The sequence below is a fragment of the Phyllobates terribilis genome, unplaced genomic scaffold (genome assembly GCF_046119375.1).
Source record: "Phyllobates terribilis strain yellow unplaced genomic scaffold, ASM4611937v1 Scaffold_21__1_contigs__length_20361869, whole genome shotgun sequence".
NCBI classification, from domain to species: domain Eukaryota; kingdom Metazoa; phylum Chordata; class Amphibia; order Anura; family Dendrobatidae; genus Phyllobates; species Phyllobates terribilis.
Window position 1 is genome coordinate 1,175,494 of NW_027362781.1, and position 26,850 is coordinate 1,202,343.

Sequence of the window (26,850 nt, forward strand, 5' to 3'; positions counted from 1 at the left end):
GAGAACAATGGAAGAGTTCCGAAGCATTTTTAAAAGTCAGCGGAATTCCGAGAACAATGGAAGAGTTCCGAAGCATTTTTAAATGTCAGCGGAATTCTGAGAACAATGGAAGAGTTCCGAAGCATTTTTAATCTTCAGCATAATTCCGAGAACAATGGAAGAGTTCCGAAGCATTTTTAAAAGTCAGCAGAATTCCGAGAACAATGGAAGAGTTGTGAAGCATTTTTAAACGTCAGCGGAGTTCTGAGAACAATGGAAGAGTTCCGAAGCATTTTTAATCTTCAGCATAATTCCGAGAACAATGGAAGAGTCCCGAAGCATGCTTAAACTTCAGCGGAATTCCGAGAACAATGGAAGAGTTCAGAAGCATTTTTAAAAGTCAGGGGAATACCGAGAACAATGGAAGAGTTGTGAAGCATTTTTAAACGTCAGCGGAATTCCAGAACAATGGAAGAGTTCCGAAGCATACTTAAACTTCAGCGGAATTCCGAGAACAATGGAAGAGTTCTGAAGCATTTTTAAACATCAACGGAATTCCGAGAAAAAAGGAAGAGTTCCGAAGCATTTTTATATGTCAGCGGAATTCCGAGAACAATGGAAATGTTCCGAAGCATTTTTAAACTTCAGCGGAATTACGAGAACAATGGAAGAGTTCCGAAGCATTTTTAAACATCAGCAGAATTCCGAGAACAATGGAAGAGTTTTTAAGCATTTTTAAACGTCATTGGAATTCCGAAAACAATGGAAGAGTTCCGAAGCATTTTTAAACATCAGCGGAATTCTGAGAACAAACGAAGTGTTCCAAAACATTTTTAAATGTCAGCGGAATTCCGAGAACAATGGAAAAGTTCCGAAGCATTTTTAAACCTCAGCGGAATTCCGAGAACAATGGAAGGGTTCTGAAGCATTTTTAAATGTCAGCGGAATTCCGAGAACAATGGAAGAGTTCCGAAGCATACTTAAACTTCAGCGGAATTCCGCGAACAATGGAAGAGTTCCGAAGCATTTTTAAAAGTCAGCAGAATACCGAGAACAATGGAAGAGTTGTGAAGCATTTTTAAACGTCAGCGGAATTCCAGAACAATGGAAGAGTTCCGAAGCATTTTTAAATGTCAGCAGAATTCCGAGAACAATGGAAGAGTTCCGAAGCATTTTTAAATGTCAGCAGAATTCCGAGAACAATGGAAGAGTTTCGAAGCATTTTTATATGTCTGCAGAATTCTGAGAACAATGGAAGAGTTCCAAAGCATTTTTAAAAGTCAGCGGAATTCCGAGAACAATGGAAGAGTTCCAAAGCATTTTTAAAAGTCAGCGGAATTCCGAGAACAATAGAAGAGTTGTGAAACATTTTCAAGCTTCAGCGGAATTCCGAGAACAGCGGAAGAGTTCCATAGCATTTTTAAACTTCAGCAGAATTCCGAGAACAATGGAAGAGTTCCGAAGCATTCTAAAACTTCAGCGGAATTCCGAGAACAATGGAAGAGTTCCGAAGCATTTTTAAAAGTCAGCGGAATTCCGAGAACAATAGAAGAGTTGTGAAGCAATTTTAAGCGTCAGCGGAATTCCGAGAACAATAGAAGAGTTCCGAAGCATTTTTAAACGTCAGCGAAATTCCGAGAACAATGGAAGAGTTCTTAAGCATTTTTAAACATCAGCGGAATGCCGAGAACAATGCAAGATTTTCGAAGCATTTTTATATGTCAGAGGAATTCCGAGAACATTGGAAGAGTACCGAAGCATTTTTAAACTTCAGCAGTATTCATAGAACAATGGAAGAGTTCCGAAGCATTTTTAAACTTCAGCGGAATTCCGAGAACAATGGAAGAGTTCCGAAGCATTTTTAAAAGTCAGCGGAATTCCGAGAACAATGGAAGAGTTCCGAAGCATTTTTAAATGTCAGCGGAATTCTGAGAACAATGGAAGAGTTCCGAAGCATTTTTAATTTTCAGCATAATTCCGAGAACAATGGAAGAGTTCCGAAGCATTTTTAAAAGTCAGCGGAATTCCGAGAACAATGGAAGAGTTGTGAAGCATTTTTAAATGTCAGCGGAGTTCTGAGAACAATGGAAGAGTTCCGAAGCATTTTTAAACGTCAGCGGAATTCCAGAACAATGGAAGAGTTCCGAAGCATACTTAAACTTCAGCGGAATTCCGAGAACAATGGAAGAGTTCTGAAGCATTTTTAAACATCAACGGAATTCCGAGAAAAAAGGAAGAGTTCCGAAGCATTTTTATATGTCAGCGGAATTCCGAGAACAATGGAAATGTTCCGAAGCATTTTTAAACTTCAGCGGAATTACGAGAACAATGGAAGAGTTCCGAAGCATTTTTAAACATCAGCAGAATTCCGAGAACAATGGAAGAGTTTTTAAGCATTTTTAAACGTCATTGGAATTCCGAAAACAATGGAAGAGTTCCGAAGCATTTTTAAACATCAGCGGAATTCTGAGAACAATGGAAGTGTTCCAAAACATTTTTAAATGTCAGCAGAATTCCGAGAACAATGGAAAAGTTCCGAAGCATTTTTAAACCTCAGCGGAATTCCGAGAACAATGGAAGGGTTCTGAAGCATTTTTAAATGTCAGCGGAATTCCGAAAACAATGGAAGAGTTCCGAAGCATACTTAAACTTCAGCGGAATTCCGCGAACAATGGAAGAGTTCCGAAGCATTTTTAAAAGTCAGCAGAATACCGAGAACAATGGAAGAGTTGTGAAGCATTTTTAAACGTCAGCGGAATTCCAGAACAATGGAAGAGTTCCGAAGCATTTTTAAATGTCAGCAGAATTCCGAGAACAATGGAAGAGTTCCGAAGCATTTTTAAATGTCAGCAGAATTCCGAGAACAATGGAAGAGTTTCGAAGCATTTTTATATGTCTGCAGAATTCTGAGAACAATGGAAGAGTTCCAAAGCATTTTTAAATGTCAGCGGAATTCTGAAAACAATGGAAGAGTTCCGAAGCATTTTTAAACTTCAGCAGAATTCCGAGAACAATGGAAGAGTTGTGAAGCATTTTTAAACGTCAGCGGAGTTCTGAGAACAATGGAAGAGTTCCGAAGCATTTTTAAACGTCAGCGGAATTCCAGAACAATGGAAGAGTTCCGAAGCATACTTAAACTTCAGCGGAATTCCGAGAACAATGGAAGAGTTCTGAAGCATTTTTAAACATCAACGGAATTCCGAGAAAAAAGGAAGAGTTCCGAAGCATTTTTATATGTCAGCGGAATTCCGAGAACAATGGAAATGTTCCGAAGCATTTTTAAACTTCAGCGGAATTACGAGAACAATGGAAGAGTTCCGAAGCATTTTTAAACATCAGCAGAATTCCGAGAACAATGGAAGAGTTTTTAAGCATTTTTAAACGTCATTGGAATTCCGAAAACAATGGAAGAGTTCCGAAGCATTTTTAAACATCAGCGGAATTCTGAGAACAATGGAAGTGTTCCAAAACATTTTTAAATGTCAGCAGAATTCCGAGAACAATGGAAAAGTTCCGAAGCATTTTTAAACCTCAGCGGAATTCCGAGAACAATGGAAGGGTTCTGAAGCATTTTTAAATGTCAGCGGAATTCCGAAAACAATGGAAGAGTTCCGAAGCATACTTAAACTTCAGCGGAATTCCGCGAACAATGGAAGAGTTCCGAAGCATTTTTAAAAGTCAGCAGAATACCGAGAACAATGGAAGAGTTGTGAAGCATTTTTAAACGTCAGCGGAATTCCAGAACAATGGAAGAGTTCCGAAGCATTTTTAAATGTCAGCAGAATTCCGAGAACAATGGAAGAGTTCCGAAGCATTTTTAAATGTCAGCAGAATTCCGAGAACAATGGAAGAGTTTCGAAGCATTTTTATATGTCTGCAGAATTCTGAGAACAATGGAAGAGTTCCAAAGCATTTTTAAATGTCAGCGGAATTCTGAAAACAATGGAAGAGTTCCGAAGCATTTTTAAACTTCAGCAGAATTCCGAGAACAATGGAAGAGTTCCGAAGCATTCTTAAACTTCTGCGGAATTCCGAGAACAATGGAAGAGTTCCAAAGCATTTTTAAAAGTCAGCGGAATTCTGAGAACAATAGAAGAGTTGTGAAACATTTTCAAGCTTCAGCGGAATTCCGAGAACAACGGAAGAGTTCCAAAGCATTTTTAAACTTCAGCAGAATTCCGAGAACAATGGAAGAGTTCCGAAGCATTCTTAAACTTCAGCGGAATTCCGAGAACAATGGAAGAGTTCCGAAGCATTTTTAAAAGTCAGCGGAATTCCGAGAACAATAGAAGAGTTGTGAAGCAATTTTAAGCGTCAGCGGAATTCCGAGAACAATAGAAGAGTTCCGAAGCATTTTTAAACGTCAGCGGAATTCCGAGAACAATGGAAGAGTTCTTAAGCATTTTTAAACATCAGCGGAAAGCCGAGAACAATGCAAGATTTTCGAAGCATTTTTATATGTCAGCGGAATTCCGAGAACATTGGAAGAGTACCGAAGCATTTTTAAACTTCAGCAGAATTCATAGAACAATGGAAGAGTTCCGAAGCATTTTTAAACTTCAGCAGAATTCCGAGAACAATGGAAGAGTTCCGAAGCATTTTTAAAAGTCAGCGGAATTCCGAGAACAATAGAAGAGTTGTGAAACATTTTTAAGCGTCAGCGGAATTCCGAGAACAATGGAAGAGTTCCAAACCATTTTTAAACTTCAGCAGAATTCCGAGAACAATGGAAGAGTTCAGAAGCATTCTTAAACGTCAGCGGAATTCTGAGAACAATGGAAGAGTTCCGAAGCATTTTTAAACTTCAGCGGAATTTTGAGAACAATGGAAGCGTTCCGAAGCATTTTTAAACTTCAGCGGAATTTTGAGAACAATGGAAGAGTTCCGAAGCATTTTTAAAAGTCCGCGAAATTCCGAGAACAATGGAAGAGTTGTGAAGCATTTTTAAACGTCAGCGGAATTCCGAGAACAATGGAAGAGTTCCGAAGCATTTTTAAACGTCAGCGGAATTCCGAGAACAATGGAAGAGTTATGAAACATTTTTAAATGTCAGCGGAATTCCGAGAGCAATGGAAGAGTTCCGAAGCATTTTTAAATGTCAGCGGAATTATGAGAACAATGGAAGGGTTCCGAAGCATTTTTAAACTTCAGCAGAATTCTGAGAACAATGGAAGAGTTCCGAAGCATATTTAAACTTCAGCGGAATTCTGAGAACAATGGAAGAGTTCCGAAGCATTTTTAAAAGTCAGGGGAATACCGAGAACAATGGAAGAGTTGTGAAGCATTTTTAAACGTCAACGGAATTCCGAGAAAAAAGGAAGAGTTCCGAAGCATTTTTATATGTCAGCGGAATTTCGAGAACAATGGAAGAGTTCCGACGCATTTTTAAACTTCAGCGGAATTACGAGAACAATGGAAGAGTTCCGAAGCATTTTTAAACATCAGCAGAATTCCGAGAACAATGGAAGAGTTTTTAAGCATTTTTAAACGTCAGTGGAATTCCGAAAACAATGGAAGAGTTCCGAAGCATTCTTAAACTTCATCGGAATTCCGAGAACAATGGAAGAGTTCCGAAGCATTTTTAAAAGTCAGCGGAATTCAGAGAACAATAGAAGAGTTGTGAAGCATTTTTAAGCGTCAGCGGAATTCCGAGAACAATGGAAGAGTTCCGAAGCATTTTTAAATTTCAAAACTTCAGCAGATTTCCGAGAACAATGGAAGAGTTCTGAAGCATTCTTAAACTTCAGCGGAATTACGAGAACAATGGAAGAGTTCCGAAGCATTTCTAAAAGTCAGGGGAATTCCGAGAACAATAGAAGAGCTGTGAAGCAATTTTAAGCGTCAGCGGAATTCCGAGAACAATGGAAGAGTTCCGAAGCATTTTTAAACTTCAGCGGAATTCCTGGAACAATGGAAGAGTTCCGAAGCATTTTTAAAAGTCAGCAGAATTCCGAGAACACTAGAAGGGTACCAAAGCATATATAAACTTCAGCGGAATTCTGAGAACACTGTAAGAGTTCCGAAGCATTTTTAAACTTCACTGGAATTCCGAGAACAATGGAAGAGTTCCGAAGCATTTTTAAACATCAGCGTAATTCCGAGAACAATGGAAGAGTTCTGAAGCATTTTTAAACGTCAGTGGAATTTTGAAAACAATGGAAGATTTCCGAAGCATTTTTGAACGTCAGCGGAATTCTGAGAACAATGGAAGAGTTGTGAAGCATTTTTAAACGTCAGCGGAATTCCGAGAACAATAGAAGAGTTGTGAATCATTTTTAAGCGTCAGCGGAATTCCGAGAACAATGGAAGAGTTCCAAACCATTTTTAAACTTCAGCAGAATTCCGAGAACAATGGAAGAGTTCAGAAGCATTCTTAAACGTCAGAGGAATTCTGAGAACGATGGAAGAGTTCCGAAGCATTTTTAAACTTCAGCGGAATTTTGAGAACAATGGAAGAGTTCCGAAGCATTTTTAAACTTCAGCGGAATTTTGATAACAATGGAAGAGTTCCAAAGCATTTTTAAAAGTCCGCGAAATTCCGAGAACAATGGAAGAGTTGTGAAGCATTTTTAAACGTCAGCGGAATTCCGAGAACAATGGAAGAGTTCCGAAGCATTTTTAAACGTCAGCGGAATTCCAAGAACAATGGAAGAGTTATGAAACATTTTTAAATGTCAGCAGAATTCCGAGAACACTGTAAGAGTTCCGAAGCATTTTTAAACTTCACTGGAATTCCGAGAACAATGGAAGAGTTCCGAAGCATTTTTAAACATCAGCGGAATTCCGAGAACAATGGAAGAGTTCTGAAGCATTTTTAAACGTCAGTGGAATTTTGAAAACAATGGAAGATTTCCGAAGCATTTTTGAACGTCAGCGGAATTCTGAGAACAAGGGAAGAGTTGTGAAGCATTTTTAAACGTCAGCGGAATTTCGAGAACAATCGAAGAGTTCCGAAGCATTTTTAAACCTCAGCGGAATTCCGAGAACAATGGAAGAGTTCCGAAGCATACTCAAACTTCAGCGGAATTCCGCGAACAATGGAAGAGTTCCGAAGCATTTTTAAAAGTCAGCAGAATACCGAGAACAATGGAAGAGTTGTGAAGCATTTTTAAACGTCAGCGGAATTCCAGAACAATGGAAGAGTTCCGAAGCATTTTTAAATGTCAGCAGAATTCCGAGAACAATGGAAGAGTTTCGAAGCATTTTTAAACGTCAGCGGAATTCCGAGAACAATGGAAGAGTTCCGAAGCATTTTTAAACGTCAGCGGAATTCCGAGAACAATGGAAGAGTTATGAAACATTTTTAAATGTCAGCAGAATTCCGAGAACACTGTAAGAGTTCCGAAGCATTTTTAAACTTCACTGGAATTCCGAGAACAATGGAAGAGTTCCGAAGCATTTTTAAACATCAGCGGAATTCCGAGAACAATGGAAGAGTTCTGAAGCATTTTTAAATGTCAGCGGAATTCTGAAAACAATGGAAGAGTTCCGAAGCATTTTTAAACTTCAGCAGAATTCCGAGAACAATGGAAGAGTTCCGAAGCATTCTTAAACTTCTGCGGAATTCCGAGAACAATGGAAGAGTTCCAAAGCATTTTTAAAAGTCAGCGGAATTCCGAGAACAATAGAAGAGTTGTGAAACATTTTCAAGCTTCAGCGGAATTCCGAAAACAACGAAAGAGTTCCAAAGCATTTTTAAACTTCAGCAGAATTCCGAGAACAATGGAAGAGTTCCGAAGCATTCTTAAACTTCAGCGGAATTCCGAGAACAATGGAAGAGTTCCGAAGCATTTTTAAAAGTCAGCGGAATTCCGAGAACAATAGAAGAGTTGTGAAGCAATTTTAAGCGTCAGCGGAATTCCGAGAACAATAGAAGAGTTCCGAAGCATTTTTAAATGTCAGTGGAATTCCGAGAACAATGGAAGAGTTCTTAAGCATTTTTAAACATCAGCGGAATGCCGAGAACAATGCAAGATTTCCGAAGAATTTTTATATGTCAGCGGAATTCCGAGAACATTGGAAGAGTACCGAAGCATTTTTAAACTTCAGCAGAATTCCTAGAACAATGGAAAAGTTCCGAAGCATTTTTAGACTTCAGCGGAATTCCGAGAACAATAGAAGAGTTGTGAAACATTTTTAAGCGTCAGCGGTATTCCGAGAACAATAGAAGAGTTGTGAAACATTTTTAAGCGTCAGCGGAATTCCGAGAACAATAGAAGAGTTCCCAACCATTTTTAAACTTCAGCAGAATTCCGAGAACAATGGAAGAGTTCAGAAGCATTCTTAAACGTCAGCGGAATTCTGAGAACGATGGAAGAGTTCCGAAGCATTTTTAAACTTCAGCGGAATTTTGAGAACAATGGAAGAGTTCCGAAGCATTTTTAAACTTCAGCGGAATTTTGAGAACAATGGAAGAGTTCCGAAGCATTTTTAAAAGTCCGCGAAATTCCGAGAACAATGGAAGAGTTGTGAAGCATTTTTAAACGTCAGCGGAATTCCGAGAACAATGGAAGAGTTCCGAAGCATTTTTAAACGTCAGCGGAATTCCGAGAACAATGGAAGAGTTATGAAACATTTTTAAATGTCATCAGAATTCCGAGAACAATGGAAGAGTTCCGAAGCATTTTTAAATGTCAGCGGAATTCTGAGAACAATGGAAGGGTTCCGAAGCATTTTTAAACTTCAGTAGAATTCCGAGAACAATGGAAGATTTCCGAAGCATATTTAAACTTCAGCGGAATTCTGAGAACAATGGAAGAGTTCCGAAGCATTTTTAAAAGTCAGGGGAATACCGAGAACAATGGAAGAGTTCCGAAGCATTTTTAAAAGTCAGGGGAATACCGAGAACAATGGAAGAGTTGTGAAGCATTTTTAAACGTCAACGGAATTCCGATAAAAAAGGAAGAGTTCCGAAGCATTTTTATATGTCAGCGGAATTTCGAGAACAATGGAAGAGTTCCGACGCATTTTTAAACTTCAGCGGAATTACGAGAACAATGGAAGAGTTCCGAAGCATTTTTAAACATCAGCAGAATTCCGAGAACAATGTAACAGTTTTTAAGCATTTTTAAACGTCAGTGGAATTCCAAAAACAATGGAAGAGTTTCGAAGCATTTTTAAACATCAGCAGAATTCTGAGAACAATGGAAGTGTTCCAAAGCATTTTTAAACTTCAGCAGAATTCCTAGAACAATGGAAGAGTTCAGAAGCATTTTTAAACTTCAGTAGAATTCCGAGAACAATGGAAGAGTTCCGAAGCATATTTAAACTTCAGCGGAATACCGAGAACAATAGAAGAGTTGTGAAGCATTTTTAAACGTCAGCGGAATTCCGAGAACAATGGAAGAGTTCCGAAGCATTTTTAAACTTCACCCGAATTCCGAGAACAATGGAAGAGTTCGGATGCATTTTTAAACTTCAGCAGAATTCCTAGAACAATGGAAGAGTTCCGAAGCATTTTTAAACTTCAGCGGAATTCCGAGAACAATGGAAGAGTTCCGAAGCATTTTTAAAAGTCAGCGGAATTCCGAGAACAATGGAAGAGTTGTGAAGCATTTTTAAACGTCAGCGGAGTTCTGAGAACAATGGAAGAGTTCCGAAGCATTTTTAATCTTCAGCATAATTCCGAGAACAATGGAAGAGTTCCGAAGCATATTTAAACTTCAGCGGAATTCCGAGAACAATGGAAGAGTTCCGAAGCATTTTTAAAAGTCAGCGAAATAACGAGAAAAATGGAAGAGTTGTGAAGCATTTTTAAACGTCAGCGGAATTTTGAGAACAATGGAAGAGTTCCGAAGCATTTTTAAATGTCAGCGGAATTCTGAGGACAATGGAAGAATTCCGAAGCATTTTTAAACTTCAGCAGAATTCCGAGAACAATGGAAGGGTTCCGAAGCATGCTTAAACTTCAGCAGAATTCCCAGAACAATGGAAGAGTTCCGAAGCATTTTTAAAAGTCAGGGGAATACCGAGAACAATGGAAGAGTTGTGAAGCATTTTTAAACGTCAGCGGAATTCCAGAACAATGGAAGAGTTCCGAAGCATACTTAAACGTCAGCGGAATTCCGAGAACAATGGAAGAGTTCTGAAGCATTTTTAAACATCAACGGAATTCCGAGAAAAAAGGAAGAGTTCCGAAGCATTTTTATATGTCAGCGGAATTCCGAGAACAATGGAAATGTTCCGAAGCATTTTTAAACTTCAGCGGAATTACGAGAACAATGGAAGAGTTCCGAAGCATTTTTAAACATCAGCAGAATTCCGAGAACAATGGAAGAGTTTTTAAGCATTTTTAAACGTCATTGGAATTCCGAAAACAATGGAAGAGTTCCGAAGCATTTTTAAACATCAGCGGAATTCTGAGAACAATGGAAGTGTTCCAAAACATTTTTAAATGTCAGCGGAATTCCGAGAACAATGGAAAAGTTCCGAAGCATTTTTAAACCTCAGCGGAATTCCGAGAACAATGGAAGGGTTCTGAAGCATTTTTAAATGTCAGCAGAATTCCGAGAACAATGGAAGAGTTCCGAAGCATACTTAAACTTCAGCGGAATTCCGCGAACATTGGAAGAGTTCCGAAGCATTTTTAAAAGTCAGCAGAATACCGAGAACAATGGAAGAGTTGTGAAGCATTTTTAAACATCAGCGGAATTCCAGAACAATGGAAGAGTTCCGAAGCATTTTTATATGTCTGCAGAATTCTGAGAACAATGGAAAAGTTCCAAAGCATTTTTAAATGTCAGCGGAATTCTGAAAACAATGGAAGAGTTCCGAAGAATTTTTAAACTTCAGCAGAATTCCGAGAACAATGGAAGAGTTCCGAAGCATTGTTAAACTTCTATGGAATTCCGAGAACAATGGAAGAGTTCCGAAGCATTTTTAAACATCAGCAGAATTCCGAGAACAATGGAAGAGGTTTTAAGCATTTTTAAACGTCAGTGGAATTCCGAGAACAATGGAAGAGTTCTTAAGCATTTTTAAACATCAGCGGAATGCCGAGAACAATGCAAGGTTTCCGAAGCATTTTTATATGTCAGCGGAGTTCCAAGAACATTGGAAGAGTACCGAAGCATTTTTAAACTTCAGCAGAATTCCTAGAACAATGGAAGAGTTCCGAAGCATTTTTAAACTTCAGCGGAATTCCGAGAACAAAGGAAGAGTTCCGAAGCATTTTTAAAAGTCAGCGGAATTCAGAGAACAATAGAAGAGTTGTGAAACATTTTTAAGCGTCAGCGGAATTCCGAGAACAATGGAAGAGTTCCAAACCATTTTTAAACTTCAGCAGAATTCCGAGAACAATGGAAGAGTTCAGAAGCATTCTTAAACGTCAGCGGAATTCTGAGAACAATGGAAGAGTTCCGAAGCATTTTTAAAAGTCCGCGAAATTCCGAGAACAATGTAAGAGTTGTGAAGCATTTTTAAACGTCAGCGGAATTCCGAGAACAATGGAAGAGTTCCGAAGCATTTTTATACGTCAGCGGAATTCCCAGAACAATGGAAGAGTTATGAAACATTTTTAAATGTCAGCGGAATTCCGAGAACAATGGAAGAGTTCCGAAGCATTTTTAAATGTCAGCGGAATTCTGAGAACAATGGAAGGGTTCCGAAGCATTTTTAAACTTCAGCAGAATTCCGAGAACAATGGAAGAGTTCCGAAGCATATTTAAACTTCAGCGGAATTCTGAGAACAATGGAAGAGTTCCGAAGCATTTTTAAAAGTCAGGGGAATACCGAGAACAATGGAAGAGTTGTGAAGCATTTTTAAACGTCAACGGAATTCCGAGAAAAAAGAAAGAGTTCCGAAGCATTTTTATATGTCAGCGGAATTTCGAGAACAATGGAAGAGTTCCGACGCATTTTTAAACTTCAGCGGAATTACGAGAACAATGGAAGAGTTCCGAAGCATTTTTAAACTTCACCCGAATTCCGAGAACAATGGAAGAGTTCCGATGCATTTTTAAACTTCAGCAGAATTCCTAGAACAATGGAAGAGTTCCGAAGCATTTTTAAACTTCAGCGGAATTCCGAGAACAATGGAAGAGTTCCGAAGCATTTTTAAACGTCAGCGGAATTCCGAGAACAATGGAAGAGTTCCGAAGCATTTTTAATCTTCAGCATAATTCCGAGAACAATAGAAGAGTTCCGAAGCATTTTTAAAAGTCAGCGGAATTCTGAGAACAATGGAAGAGTTCCGAAGCATTTTCAAACTTCAGCAGAATTCAGAGAACAATGGAAGAGTTCCGAAGCATACTTAAACTTCAGCGGAATTCTGAGAACAATGGAAGAGTTCCGAAGCATTTTTAAAAGTCAGGGAAATACCGAGAACAATGGAAGAGTTGTGAAGCATTTTTAAACGTCAGCGGAATTCCAGAACAATGGAAGAGTTCCAAAGCATACTTAAACTACAGCGGAATTCCGAGAACAATGGAAGAGTTCTGAAACATTTTTAAACATCAACGGAATTCTGAGAAAAAAGGAAGAGTTCCGAAGCATTTTTATATGTCAGCGGAATTTCGAGAACAATGGAAGAGTTCCGACGCATTTTTAAACTTCAGCGGAATTACGAGAACAATGGAAGAGTTCCGAAGCATTTTTAAACATCAGCAGAGTTCCGAGAACAATGGAAGAGTTTTTAATCATTTTTAAACGTCAGTGGAATTCCGAAAACAATGAAAGAGTTCCGAAGCATTTTTAAACATCAGCGGAATTCTGAGAACAATGGAAGTGTTCCAAAGCATTTTTAAACTTCACCCGAATTCCGAGAACAATGGAAGAGTTCCGAAGCATTTTTAAAAGTCAGCGGAATTCAGAGAACAATAGAAGAGTTGTGAAACATTTTTAAGCGTCAGCGGAATTCCGAGAACAATGGAAGAGTTCCAAACCATTTTTAAACTTCAGCAGAATTCCGAGAACAATGGAAGAGTTCAGAAGCATTCTTAAACGTCAGCGGAATTCTGAGAACAATGGAAGAGTTCCGAAGCATTTTTAAAAGTCCGCGAAATTCCGAGAACAATGTAAGAGTTGTGAAGCATTTTTAAACGTCAGCGGAATTCCGAGAACAATGGAAGAGTTCCGAAGCATTTTTATACGTCAGCGGAATTCCCAGAACAATGGAAGAGTTATGAAACATTTTTAAATGTCAGCGGAATTCCGAGAACAATGGAAGAGTTCCGAAGCATTTTTAAATGTCAGCGGAATTCTGAGAACAATGGAAGGGTTCCGAAGCATTTTTAAACTTCAGCAGAATTCCGAGAACAATGGAAGAGTTCCGAAGCATATTTAAACTTCAGCGGAATTCTGAGAACAATGGAAGAGTTCCGAAGCATTTTTAAAAGTCAGGGGAATACCGAGAACAATGGAAGAGTTGTGAAGCATTTTTAAACGTCAACGGAATTCCGAGAAAAAAGAAAGAGTTCCGAAGCATTTTTATATGTCAGCGGAATTTCGAGAACAATGGAAGAGTTCCGACGCATTTTTAAACTTCAGCGGAATTACGAGAACAATGGAAGAGTTCCGAAGCATTTTTAAACTTCACCCGAATTCCGAGAACAATGGAAGAGTTCCGATGCATTTTTAAACTTCAGCAGAATTCCTAGAACAATGGAAGAGTTCCGAAGCATTTTTAAACTTCAGCGGAATTCCGAGAACAATGGAAGAGTTCCGAAGCATTTTTAAACGTCAGCGGAATTCCGAGAACAATGGAAGAGTTCCGAAGCATTTTTAATCTTCAGCATAATTCCGAGAACAATGGAAGAGTTCCGAAGCATTTTTAAAAGTCAGCGGAATTCTGAGAACAATGGAAGAGTTCCGAAGCATTTTCAAACTTCAGCAGAATTCAGAGAACAATGGAAGAGTTCCGAAGCATACTTAAACTTCAGCGGAATTCTGAGAACAATGGAAGAGTTCCGAAGCATTTTTAAAAGTCAGGGAAATACCGAGAACAATGGAAGAGTTGTGAAGCATTTTTAAACGTCAGCGGAATTCCAGAACAATGGAAGAGTTCCAAAGCATACTTAAACTACAGCGGAATTCCGAGAACAATGGAAGAGTTCTGAAACATTTTTAAACATCAACGGAATTCTGAGAAAAAAGGAAGAGTTCCGAAGCATTTTTATATGTCAGCGGAATTTCGAGAACAATGGAAGAGTTCCGACGCATTTTTAAACTTCAGCGGAATTACGAGAACAATGGAAGAGTTCCGAAGCATTTTTAAACATCAGCAGAGTTCCGAGAACAATGGAAGAGTTTTTAAGCATTTTTAAACGTCAGTGGAATTCCGAAAACAATGAAAGAGTTCCGAAGCATTTTTAAACATCAGCGGAATTCTGAGAACAATGGAAGTGTTCCAAAGCATTTTTAAACTTCACCCGAATTCCGAGAACAATGGAAGAGTTCCGATGCATTTTTAAACTTCAGCAGAATTCCTAGAACAATGGAAGAGTTCCGAAGCATTTTTAAACTTCAGCGGAATTCCGAGAACAATGGAAGAGTTCCGAAGCATTTTTAAACGTCAGCGGAATTCCGAGAACAATGGAAGAGTTCCGAAGCATTTTTAATCTTCAGCATAATTCCGAGAACAATGGAAGAGTTCCGAAGCATTTTTAAAAGTCAGCGGAATTCCGAGAACAATGGAAGAGTTGTGAAGCATTTTTAAACGTCAGCGGAATTCTGAGAACAATGGAAGAGTTCCGAAGCATTTTTAATCTTCAGCATAATTCCGAGAACAATGGAAGAGTTCCGAAGCATATTTAAACTTCAGCGGAATTCCGAGAACAATGGAAGAGTTCCGAAGCATTTTTAAAAGTCAGAGGAATACCGAGAAAAATGGAAGAGTTGTGAAGCATTTTTAAACGTCAGCGGAATTCCGAGAACAATGGAAGAGTTCCGAATAGTGTTGAGCGATACCTTCCGATATCAGGAAATATCGTATCGGATTGGATCGGGCCGATACCCAAAAAGTATCGGATATCGCCGATTCCGATACCGGAAACCAATGCAAGTCAATGGGACACAAATATCGGAATGAAAATAAACCCTTTCTTTCCTTGTAGGTTAATTCTACATGAAGGAAAACAACTAAGAATAATGTAGAATGACATGAAAAGCCGGCAATTCATCAGCGGCATTCACCGGTACCCGACAATTTACAACAGAAAGAATAGAGCTTCACACATAGATTAGGTAGATAGAACCATGTCAGTCACATATATATGAAGTACAGTGACAGTGTTGCTTACTGTACTTGTCATTTAGTGTAAAGGATTTATTTAAAAAAATATTAGTGTTTTCGTGCACCGTCTCTTTAAAAAAGCCGGCCGGCAATTCAGCAGCGGTACCCGACAATTTATAACAGACAGAATAGAGCTTCACACATAGATTAGATAGATAGAAACATGTCAGTCACATATATATGAAGTACAGTGACAGTGTTGCTTACTGTACTTGTCATTTAGTGTAAAGGATTTATTTAAAAAAATATTAGTGTTTTCGTGCACCGTCTCTTTAAGAAAGCCGGCCGGCAATTCAGCATCTGTACCCGACAATTTAGAATAGAAAGAATAGAGAATCACACATAGATTAGATAGATAGAAACATGTCAGTCACATATATATGAAGTACAGTGACAGTGTTGATTTCTGTACTTGTCATTTAGTGTTAAAATAAAGGATTTATTTAAAAAAAAATTGGCGTGGGGTTCCCCTTAATTTTAGGCTCTAGCAGAGGTTAAGCAGACAGCTGGGGCAAATGTTTGAAGCCTGGGAAGGGGGTAATACCCACGGAGCTTCCCAGGCAACTAATATCAGCCCCCAGCTGAATACCTAGCCTTTACTAGCTATTAAAATGGGGGACCCCCCCAAAAAATAACGTGGGGTCCCCCCTAATTTAATAGCTAGCAAAGGCTAGGCAGACAGCTGGGGGCTGATTTTAATAGCCCAGGAAGGGTGCCATGAATATTGGCCCCCTCCCAGGCTAGAAACACCAGCCGTCAGCCGCCCCAGAAATGGCGCATCCATAGGATGCGCCAATTCTGGCACTTAGCCTCGCTCTTCCCACTGCCCTGTAGCGGTGGCAGTGGGGTAATAGGGCTGGGGTTGATGTCAGCTTATAATGCCAGCTGACATCAAGCCCAGGTTAGTAATGGAGAGGCGTCTATAAGACACCCCCATTACTAACCCCATAGTCAAAGTTAAAGAAAAACACAAACACCCAGAATAAAGTCCTTTAATTGAAATAAACACACAATTCTTTATTGTTCTAAATTAAACCATACTTACAGTCACGCCCATTCCAGCTGAAGCCAACGATCTCCTGCAATAAAAGAAAAATAATAAAGCAACCTCATCCTTACCTTTCCATGGTTCCCACGACAGCTTCAGCTCTGCTACATCGAGATGACAGGCTGGAACGCAGCAGAACGCTGCCATCCAGCCTGTCATCCCGCAGACACTGAGAAGCGCAGGCATGCTTGCGCTCCTCAGTGTCTCTCTGTGACGTCATCCAGATGAGCCGAGTTCATGTCCAATGAACTCGGCTCACCTCATGCACGTCACTGACAGCGTGGGAAAATTCTCACGCTGAAGTGCTGAGTGCAGGAGAATTTTCCCACGCTGTCAGTGACGTGCATGAGGTGAGCTGAGTTCATTGGACATGACCTCGGCTCATCTTTATGCCGTCACAGCCAGACACTGAGGAGTGGAAGCATGCCTGCGCTTCTCAGTGTCTGCGGGATGACAGGCTGAATGGCAGTGTTCTGCTGCGGTCCAGCCTGTCATCTCGATGTAGCAGAGCTGGAGCTGTCCTGGGAACCATGGAAAGGTAAGGATGAGGTTGCTTTATTATTTTACTTTTATTGCAGGAGATCGTTGGCTTCAGCTGGAATGGGCGTGATGGTAAGTATGGTTTAATTTAGAACAATAAAGAATTGTGTGTTTATTTCAATTAAAGGACTTTATTCTGGGTGTTGTGTTTTTTTAAATACTTTACTAGAAATTCATGGTGGTCATGTCTAATATTGGCGTGACCCCATGAATTTCGGGCTTAGGGCCAGCTGATAATGCCAAGCTGGCCTTAACCCCTTTATTACCCAGTGAGCCACCGCACCAGGGCCCTGGATGAGTTGGGTACAGCGCCAGAAGATGGCGCTTCTATGAACGCGCCATTTTCCGGGGTGGCTGCGGACTGCAATTTGCAGCGGGGGTGGCCCAGAAAGCTTGGGTCTCCCTGCGCTGCGGATTCCAGCCCCCAGCTGCCTAGTTGTACCTGGCTGGGCACAAAAATAGGGCGAAGCCCCACGCATTTTTTTTTTAAATTATTTCATGAAATTCATGGAATAATTAAGAAAAAAAGGGCTTCCCTATATTGCTGTGTCCAACCAGGTACAAATAGGCAGCTGGTGGTTGGGGGCAGCCCATTCCTGCCTGCTGTACCTGGCTGGACACAAATATAGTGCGAAGCCCCACGTCAATTTTTTTTTAATTATTTCATGAAATAATATTTTAAAAAAAGGGCTTCCCTATATTGTTGTGTCTGGCCAGGTACAAATAGGCAGCTGGTGGTTGGGGGCAGCCTGTTCCTGCCTGCTGTACCTGGCTGGACACAAATATAGGGCGAAGCCATACATGAATTTTTTTTTAAATAAATCCTTTATTTTAACACTAAATGACATTTGAGGAGTTAATAAAGATGCAGTCCCTAAATTATTATTTATTTTTTAATTAATTTTTCCCAAAACTTTTGACGTGGGCTTCGCCACATTTTTGTATGCCAGCCAGGTACAGCATCCAGCTTCTATGAATGCGTCATTTTCCGGGGTGGCTGCGGACTGCAATTTTCAGCGGGGGGGGCAGAAAGCTTGGGCCTCCCTGCGCTGCAGATTCCATCCCCCAGCTGCCTAGTTTTACCTGGCTGGACACAAAAATAGGGAGAAGCTTCACGTATTTTTTTTTTAAAATTATTTCATGAAATTCATGAAATAATTAAGAAAACAGGGCTTCCCTATATTGTTGTGTCCAACCAGGTACAAATAGGCAGCTGGTGGTTGGGGGCAGCCCGTTCCTGCCTGCTGTACCTGGCTGGACACAAATATAGTGCGAAGCCCCACGTCAATTTTTTTTAAATCATTTCAGGAAATTCATGAAATAATTAAAAAAAATTGATGTGGGGCTTCGCCCTATATTTGTGTCCAGTCAGGTACAGCAGGCAGGAACGGGCTGCCCCCAACCACCAGCTGCCTATTTGTACCTAGCCAGACACAACAATATAGGGAAGCCCTTTTTTTCTTAATTATTCCATGAATTTCATGAAATAATTAAAAAAAAAATACGTGGGACTTCACCCTATTTTTGTGTCCAGCCAGGTACAACAAGGCAGCTGGGGGCTGGAATCCGCAGCGCAGGGAGGCCCAAGCTTTCTGGGCCTCACCCGCTGCAAATTGCAGTCCGCAGCCGCCCCAGAAAATGGCGCGTTCATAGAAGCGGTGGCTCACTGGGTAATAAAGGGGTTAAGGCCAGCTTGGCATTATCAGCTGGCCCTAAGCCCGAAATTCATGGGGTCACGCCAATATTAGACAGGACCACCATGAATTTCTAGTAAAGTATTTAAAAAAAACACAAACACCCAGAAAAAAGTCCTTTAATTGAAATAAACACACAATTCTTTATTGTTCTAAATTAAACCATACTTACAGTCACGCCCATTCCAGCTGAAGCCAACGATCTCCTGCAATAAAAGTACGACAGCTTCAGCTCTGCTACATCTGCGCTTCTCAGTGTCTGCGGGATGACAGGCTGGATGGCAGCGTTCTGCTGCGGTCCAGCCTGTCATCTCGATGTAGCAGAGCTGAAGCTGTCGTGGGAACCATGGAAAGGTAAGGATGAGGTTGCTTTATTATTTTTCTTTTATTGCAGGAGATCGTTGGCTTCAGCTGGAATGGGCGTGGTGGTAAGTATGGTTTAATTTAGAACAATAAAGAATTGTGTCTTTATTTCAATTAAAGGACTTTTTTCTGGGTGTTTGTGTTTTTTTTAAATACTTTACTAGAAATTCATGGCGGTCATGTCTAATATTGGCGTGACCCCATGAATTTCGGGCTTAGGGCCAACTGATAATGCCAAGCTGGCCTTAACCCCTTTATTACCCAGTGAGCCACCGCACCAGGGCCCTGGATGAGTTGGGTACAGCGCCAGAAGATGGCGCTTCTATGAACGCGCCATTTTCCGGGGCGGCTGCGGACTGCAATTTTCAGCGCTTGGGGCCCAGAAAGCTTGGGCCTCCCTGCGCTGCGGATTCCAGCCCCCAGCTGCCTTGTTGTACCTGGCTGGACACAAAAATAGGGCGAAGCCCCACGTATTTTTTTTTAAAATTATTTCATGAAATTCATGGAATAATTAAGAAAAAAAGGGCTTCCCTATATTGTTGTGTCCGGCTAGGTACAAATAGGCAGCTGGTGGTTGGGGGCAGCCCGTTCCTGCCTGCTGTACCTGACTGGACACAAATATAAGGCGAAGCCCCACATAATTTTTTTTTAATTATTTCATGAATTTCCTGAAATAATTAAAAAAAAATTGACATGGGGCTTTGCACTATATTTGTGTCCAGCCAGGTACAGCAGGCAGGAACGGGCTGCCACCAACCACCAGCTGCCTATTTGTACCTGTTGGACACAACAATATAGGGAAGCCCTTTTATTCTTAATTATTCCATGAATTTCATGAAATAATTAAAAAAAAAAAAACGTGGAGCTTCTCCCTATTTTTGTGTCCAGCCAGGTACAACTAGGCAGCTGGGGGATGGAATCTGCAGCGCAGGGAGGCCCAAGCTTTCTGCCCCCCCCTCCGCTGAAAATTGCAGTCCGCAGACGCCCCAGAAAATGGCGCGTTCATAGAAGCTGGATGCTGTACCTGGCTGGCATACAAAAATATGGCGAAGCCCACGTCAAAAGTTTTGGGAAAAATTAATTAAAAAATAAATAATAATTTAGGGACTGCATCTTTATTAACTCCTCAAATGTCATTTAGTGTTAAAATAAAGGATTTATTTTAAAAAAAAAATGGCGTGGGATCCCCCATAATTTTAGTCTCTAGCGGAGGTTAAGCAGACGGCTGGGGCAGATGTTTGAAGCCTGGGAAGGGGGCAAAACCCACAGAGCTTCCCAGGCTACTAATATCTGCCCCCAGCTGAATACCTAGCCTTTACTAGCTATTAAAATGGGGGACCCCCCAAAAAAAATGACGTGGGGTCCCCCCTATTTTAATAGCTAGCAAAGGCTAGGCAGACAGCTGGGGGCTGATATTAATAGCCCAGGAAGGGTGCCATGAATAATGGCCCCCTCCCAGGCTAGAAACACCAGCCGTCAGCCGCCCCAGAAATGGCGCATCCATAGGATGCGCCAATTCTGGCACTTAGCCTCGCTCTTCCACGCTGCCCTGGTGCGGTGGCAGGGGGTAATAGTGGTGGGGTTCATGTCAGCGCCAGCTGCCATGAAGCCCAGGTTAGTAATGATGGGCGTCTATAAGACACCCCCATTACTAACCTACAAAGTGTTAAAAAGAAAACACACACTACACCCAGAAAAAAATAATTTATTTGAAATAAAACACACCATTTTATTTAATTCTTAGTTTACTAAAAATAATAGTTACCTGTCCACGTTCCTGCGCTGATCTCCCATGCACAGCTGTCACATCTGGAGATGGTGACAGCTGTGCATGGCTGCTGTAAGCTCACGCTGCCGGGAACAAGTCCGCTCTCGGCAGCGGGAGCCACTGACTGAGGTCACCGGAGTGCATTCAGGCAGCGCAGCTCCGGAGACCTCCTTTACGGCACTGCTGTACCGTGGGAATTTCTCACGATACAGCGGGGCCGTAAAGCAGCTAACCGGAGCAGCGCTGCCTGAACTCCGGTGAACCCTTACGGCCCCGTCATTCTAGAGGCGGCAGCGGTTCAGAGCGGTCACATTCTATGTGGCTGCTCTGAACTGGAGATCTTCGTGGGACACTCGTGGACTACTCCGGAGGGGTAAGGATAAGGTTGTGGTTTATTATTTTATATTTTATTACAGGAGATCGATGGCTTTGGGGAATTAGGTGTCTAGGTGAGTATAGGTGTAGTTTTTTATTTTTTACTTTATTTTAGGTGGCGATCGGCGGGGACAGGTAATGTATGAACTAATTTATTGTAGGCAACCACTGGCCACCAATGACATGTATCTAACATTTATTGGGGACACAGTAGGGCAATTTAAATAGCAGGATCAGGCTGATGGGAACTACTGCTCCCATCAAGCTGATCCTGCTGGCATGAGTGGACAGGGGACAGACATAGACCGATGGGAGTAGTAGTGTCACATCGGCCTATGTCTGCCTGCACGCACAGACACCGCGCACACCCGCACAAACATCGCACAGACACCGCACAGATACCCCGCACACACACACCCCGCACAGACACCACACACACACCCCGCACACACACCCCGCACACACACCCCGCACACACACACCCCGCACACACACCCGCACACACACTAATCATGACGGGTCTGGGAGGTGAGGCTGACCTGTGCGGCCGTGGGAAAGTTCATGTGAGTTCATGCAGTCAAGCATGAACTCACATGAACCCTCTGAGGGCAACGCGGCGACTTCAAATGAACAGCTGATCGGCATCACCTGATACCTCAGCTGTTCATTTGAAATAACCGGCGGGAAAGCACAGCACAGAACGGGAAAGCCGGCGGTGAAGTCTTTTCACTGCCGGCTTCCCCGCCCGGGTCCTTCGCTCCCCGCTCCTTGGAGCTGCGCTCCCCGCCCGGTCCTAATTTACGATTGGGATTGGAGGTGGCGAGGGGAGCGGAGGATCGGGGTGGGAGGCTGCAGGGAAGCAGTATGGGGCTGTGTGATTGTTTAAAAGCCGGCGGCTTTTTACCGCGCGCCGGCTTTTAAACAATCAGGAGAATTCTCCCCCGCTGGGATGGCATTCTGATGACAGGCTGGATCGCGCTGCCATCCAACTTGTCATCCTTCACAGTCACTGCAGAGCGCAGGCATTATGGGAACTTCCAATTCAGGTATTCGATATTGTAAAAGTATCGGAATTAAGTATCGGAATTCCGATACCGCGAATATCGGCCGATACCCGATATTACAGTATTGGAATGCTCAACACTAGTTCCGAAGCATTTTTAAATGTCAGCGGAATTCCGAGAACAATGGAAGAGTTCCGAAGCATTTTTAAATGTCAGCAGAATTCCAAGAACAATGGAAGAGTTCCAAAGCATTTTTAAATGTCAGCAGAATTCTGAAAACAATGGAAGAGTTCCGAAGCATTTTTAAACTTCAGCAGAATTCCGAGAAAAATGGAAGAGTTCCGAAGTATTTTTAAAAGTCAGCGGAATTCCGAGAACAATAGAAGAGTTGTGAAGCATTTTTAAGCGTCAGCGGAATTCCGAGAACAATGGAAGAGTTCCGAAGCATATTTAAACTTCAAAACTTCAGCAGATTTCCGAGAACAATGGAAGAGTTCCGAAGCATTTTTAAACATCAGCAAAGTTCCGAGAACAATGGAAGAGTTTTTAAGCATTTTTAAACGTCAGTGGAATTCCGAAAACAATGGAAGAGTTCCGAAGCATTTTTAAACATCAGCGGAATTCTGAGAACAATGGAAGTGTTCCAAAGCATTTTTAAACTTCACCCGAATTCCGAGAACAATGGAAGAGTTCCGATGCATTTTTAAACTTCAGCAGAATTCCTAGAACAATGGAAGAGTTCCGAAGCATTTTTAAACTTCAGCGGAATTCCGAGAACAATGGAAGAGTTCCGAAGCATTTTTAAACGTCAGCGGAATTCCGAGAACAATGGAAGAGTTCCGAAGCATTTTTAATCTTCAGCATAATTCCGAGAACAATGGAAGAGTTCCGAAGCATTTTTAAAAGTCAGCGGAATTCCGAGAACAATGGAAGAGTTGTGAAGCATTTTTAAACGTCAGCGGAATTCTGAGAACAATGGAAGAGTTCCGAAGCATTTTTAATCTTCAGCATAATTCCGAGAACAATGGAAGAGTTCCGAAGCATATTTAAACTTCAGCGGAATTCCGAGAACAATGGAAGAGTTCCGAAGCATTTTTAAAAGTCAGAGGAATACCGAGAAAAATGGAAGAGTTGTGAAGCATTTTTAAACGTCAGCGGAATTCCGAGAACAATGGAAGAGTTCCGAATAGTGTTGAGCGATACCTTCCGATATCAGGAAATATCGTATCGGATTGGATCGGGCCGATACCCAAAAAGTATCGGATATCGCCGATTCCGATACCGGAAACCAATGCAAGTCAATGGGACACAAATATCGGAATGAAAATAAACCCTTTCTTTCCTTGTAGGTTAATTCTACATGAAGGAAAACAACTAAGAATAATGTAGAATGACATGAAAAGCCGGCAATTCATCAGCGGCATTCACCGGTACCCGACAATTTACAACAGAAAGAATAGAGCTTCACACATAGATTAGGTAGATAGAACCATGTCAGTCACATATATATGAAGTACAGTGACAGTGTTGCTTACTGTACTTGTCATTTAGTGTAAAGGATTTATTTAAAAAAATATTAGTGTTTTCGTGCACCGTCTCTTTAAAAAAGCCGGCCGGCAATTCAGCAGCGGTACCCGACAATTTATAACAGACAGAATAGAGCTTCACACATAGATTAGATAGATAGAAACATGTCAGTCACATATATATGAAGTACAGTGACAGTGTTGCTTACTGTACTTGTCATTTAGTGTAAAGGATTTATTTAAAAAAATATTAGTGTTTTCGTGCACCGTCTCTTTAAGAAAGCCGGCCGGCAATTCAGCATCTGTACCCGACAATTTAGAATAGAAAGAATAGAGAATCACACATAGATTAGATAGATAGAAACATGTCAGTCACATATATATGAAGCACAGTGACAGTGTTGATTACTGTACTTGTCATTTAGTGTTAAAATAAAGGATTTATTTAAAAAAAAATTGGCGTGGGGTTCCCCTTAATTTTAGGCTCTAGCAGAGGTTAAGCAGACAGCTGGGGCAAATGTTTGAAGCCTGGGAAGGGGGTAATACCCACGGAGCTTCCCAGGCAACTAATATCAGCCCCCAGCTGAATACCTAGCCTTTACTAGCTATTAAAATGGGGGACCCCCCCAAAAAATAACGTGGGGTCCCCCCTAATTTAATAGCTAGCAAAGGCTAGGCAGACAGCTGGGGGCTGATTTTAATAGCCCAGGAAGGGTGCCATGAATATTGGCCCCTTCCCAGGCTAGAAACACCAGCCGTCAGCCGCCCCAGAAATGGCGCATCCATAGGATGCGCCAATTCTGGCACTTAGCCTCGCTCTTCCCACTGCCCTGTAGCGGTGGCAGTGGGGTAATAGGGCTGGGGTTGATGTCAGCTTATAATGCCAGCTGACATCAAGCCCAGGTTAGTAATGGAGAGGCGTCTATAAGACACCCCCATTACTAACCCCATAGTCAAAGTTAAAGAAAAACACAAACACCCAGAATAAAGTCCTTTAATTGAAATAAACACACAATTCTTTATTGTTCTAAATTAAACCATACTTACAGTCACGCCCATTCCAGCTGAAGCCAACGATCTCCTGCAATAAAAGAAAAATAATAAAGCAACCTCATCCTTACCTTTCCATGGTTCCCACGACAGCTTCAGCTCTGCTACATTGAGATGACAGGCTGGAACGCAGCAAAACGCTGCCATCCAGCCTGTCATCCCGCAGACACTGAGAAGCGCAGGCATGCTTGCGCTCCTCAGTGTCTCTCTGTGACGTCATCCAGATGAGCCGAGTTCATGTCCAATGAACTCGGCTCACCTCATGCACGTCACTGACAGCGTGGGAAAATTCTCACGCTGAAGTGCTGAGTGCAGGAGAATTTTCCCACGCTGTCAGTGACGTGCATGAGGTGAGCTGAGTTCATTGGACATGACCTCGGCTCATCTTTATGCCGTCACAGCCAGACACTGAGGAGTGGAAGCATGCCTGCGCTTCTCAGTGTCTGCGGGATGACAGGCTGAATGGCAGTGTTCTGCTGCGGTCCAGCCTGTCATCTCGATGTAGCAGAGCTGGAGCTGTCCTGGGAACCATGGAAAGGTAAGGATGAGGTTGCTTTATTATTTTACTTTTATTGCAGGAGATCGTTGGCTTCAGCTGGAATGGGCGTGATGGTAAGTATGGTCTAATTTAGAACAATAAAGAATTGTGTGTTTATTTCAATTAAAGGACTTTATTCTGGGTGTTGTGTTTTTTTAAATACTTTACTAGAAATTCATGGTGGTCATGTCTAATATTGGCGTGACCCCATGAATTTCGGGCTTAGGGCCAGCTGATAATGCCAAGCTGGCCTTAACCCCTTTATTACCCAGTGAGCCACCGCACCAGGGCCCTGGATGAGTTGGGTACAGCGCCAGAAGATGGCGCTTCTATGAACGCGCCATTTTCCGGGGTGGCTGCGGACTGCAATTTGCAGCGGGGGTGGCCCAGAAAGCTTGGGTCTCCCTGCGCTGCGGATTCCAGCCCCCAGCTGCCTAGTTGTACCTGGCTGGGCACAAAAATAGGGCGAAGCCCCACGCATTTTTTTTTTAATTATTTCATGAAATTCATGGAATAATTAAGAAAAAAAGGGCTTCCCTATATTGCTGTGTCCAACCAGGTACAAATAGGCAGCTGGTGGTTGGGGGCAGCCCATTCCTGCCTGCTGTACCTGGCTGGACACAAATATAGTGCGAAGCCCCACGTCAATTTTTTTTTAATTATTTCATGAAATAATTTTTAAAAAAAAGGGCTTCCCTATATTGTTGTGTCTGGCCAGGTACAAATAGGCAGCTGGTGGTTGGGGGCAGCCTGTTCCTGCCTGCTGTACCTGGCTGGACACAAATATAGGGCGAAGCCCCACATGAATTTTTTTTAAAATAAATCCTTTATTTTAACACTAAATGACATTTGAGGAGTTAATAAAGATGCAGTCCCTAAATTATTATTTATTTTTTAATTAATTTTTCCCAAAACTTTTGACGTGGGCTTCGCCATATTTTTGTATGCCAGCCAGGTACAGCATCCAGCTTCTATGAATGCGTCATTTTCTGGGGTGGCTGCGGACTGCAATTTTCAGCGGGGGGGGCAGAAAGCTTGGGCCTCCCTGCGCTGCAGATTCCATCCCCCAGCTGCCTAGTTTTACCTGGCTGGACACAAAAATAGGGAGAAGCTTCACGTATTTTTTTTTTTAAATTATTTCATGAAATTCATGAAATAATTAAGAAAACAGGGCTTCCCTATATTGTTGTGTCCAACCAGGTACAAATAGGCAGCTGGTGGTTGGGGGCAGCCCGTTCCTGCCTGCTGTACGTGGCTGGACACAAATATAGTGCGAAGCCCCACGTCAATTTTTTTTAAATCATTTCAGGAAATTCATGAAATAATTAAAAAAAATTGATGTGGGGCTTCGCCCTATATTTGTGTCCAGTCAGGTACAGCAGGCAGGAACGGGCTGCCCCCAACCACCAGCTGCCTATTTGTACCTAGCCAGACACAACAATATAGGGAAGCCCTTTTTTTCTTAATTATTCCATGAATTTCATGAAATAATTAAAAAAAAAATACGTGGGGCTTCGCCCTATTTTTGTGTCCAGCCAGGTACAACAAGGCAGCTGGGGGCTGGAATCCGCAGCGCAGGGAGGCCCAAGCTTTCTGGGCCTCACCCGCTGCAAATTGCAGTCCGCAGCCGCCCCAGAAAATGGCGCGTTCATAGAAGCGGTGGCTCACTGGGTAATAAAGGGGTTAAGGCCAGCTTGGCATTATCAGCTGGCCCTAAGCCCGAAATTCATGGGGTC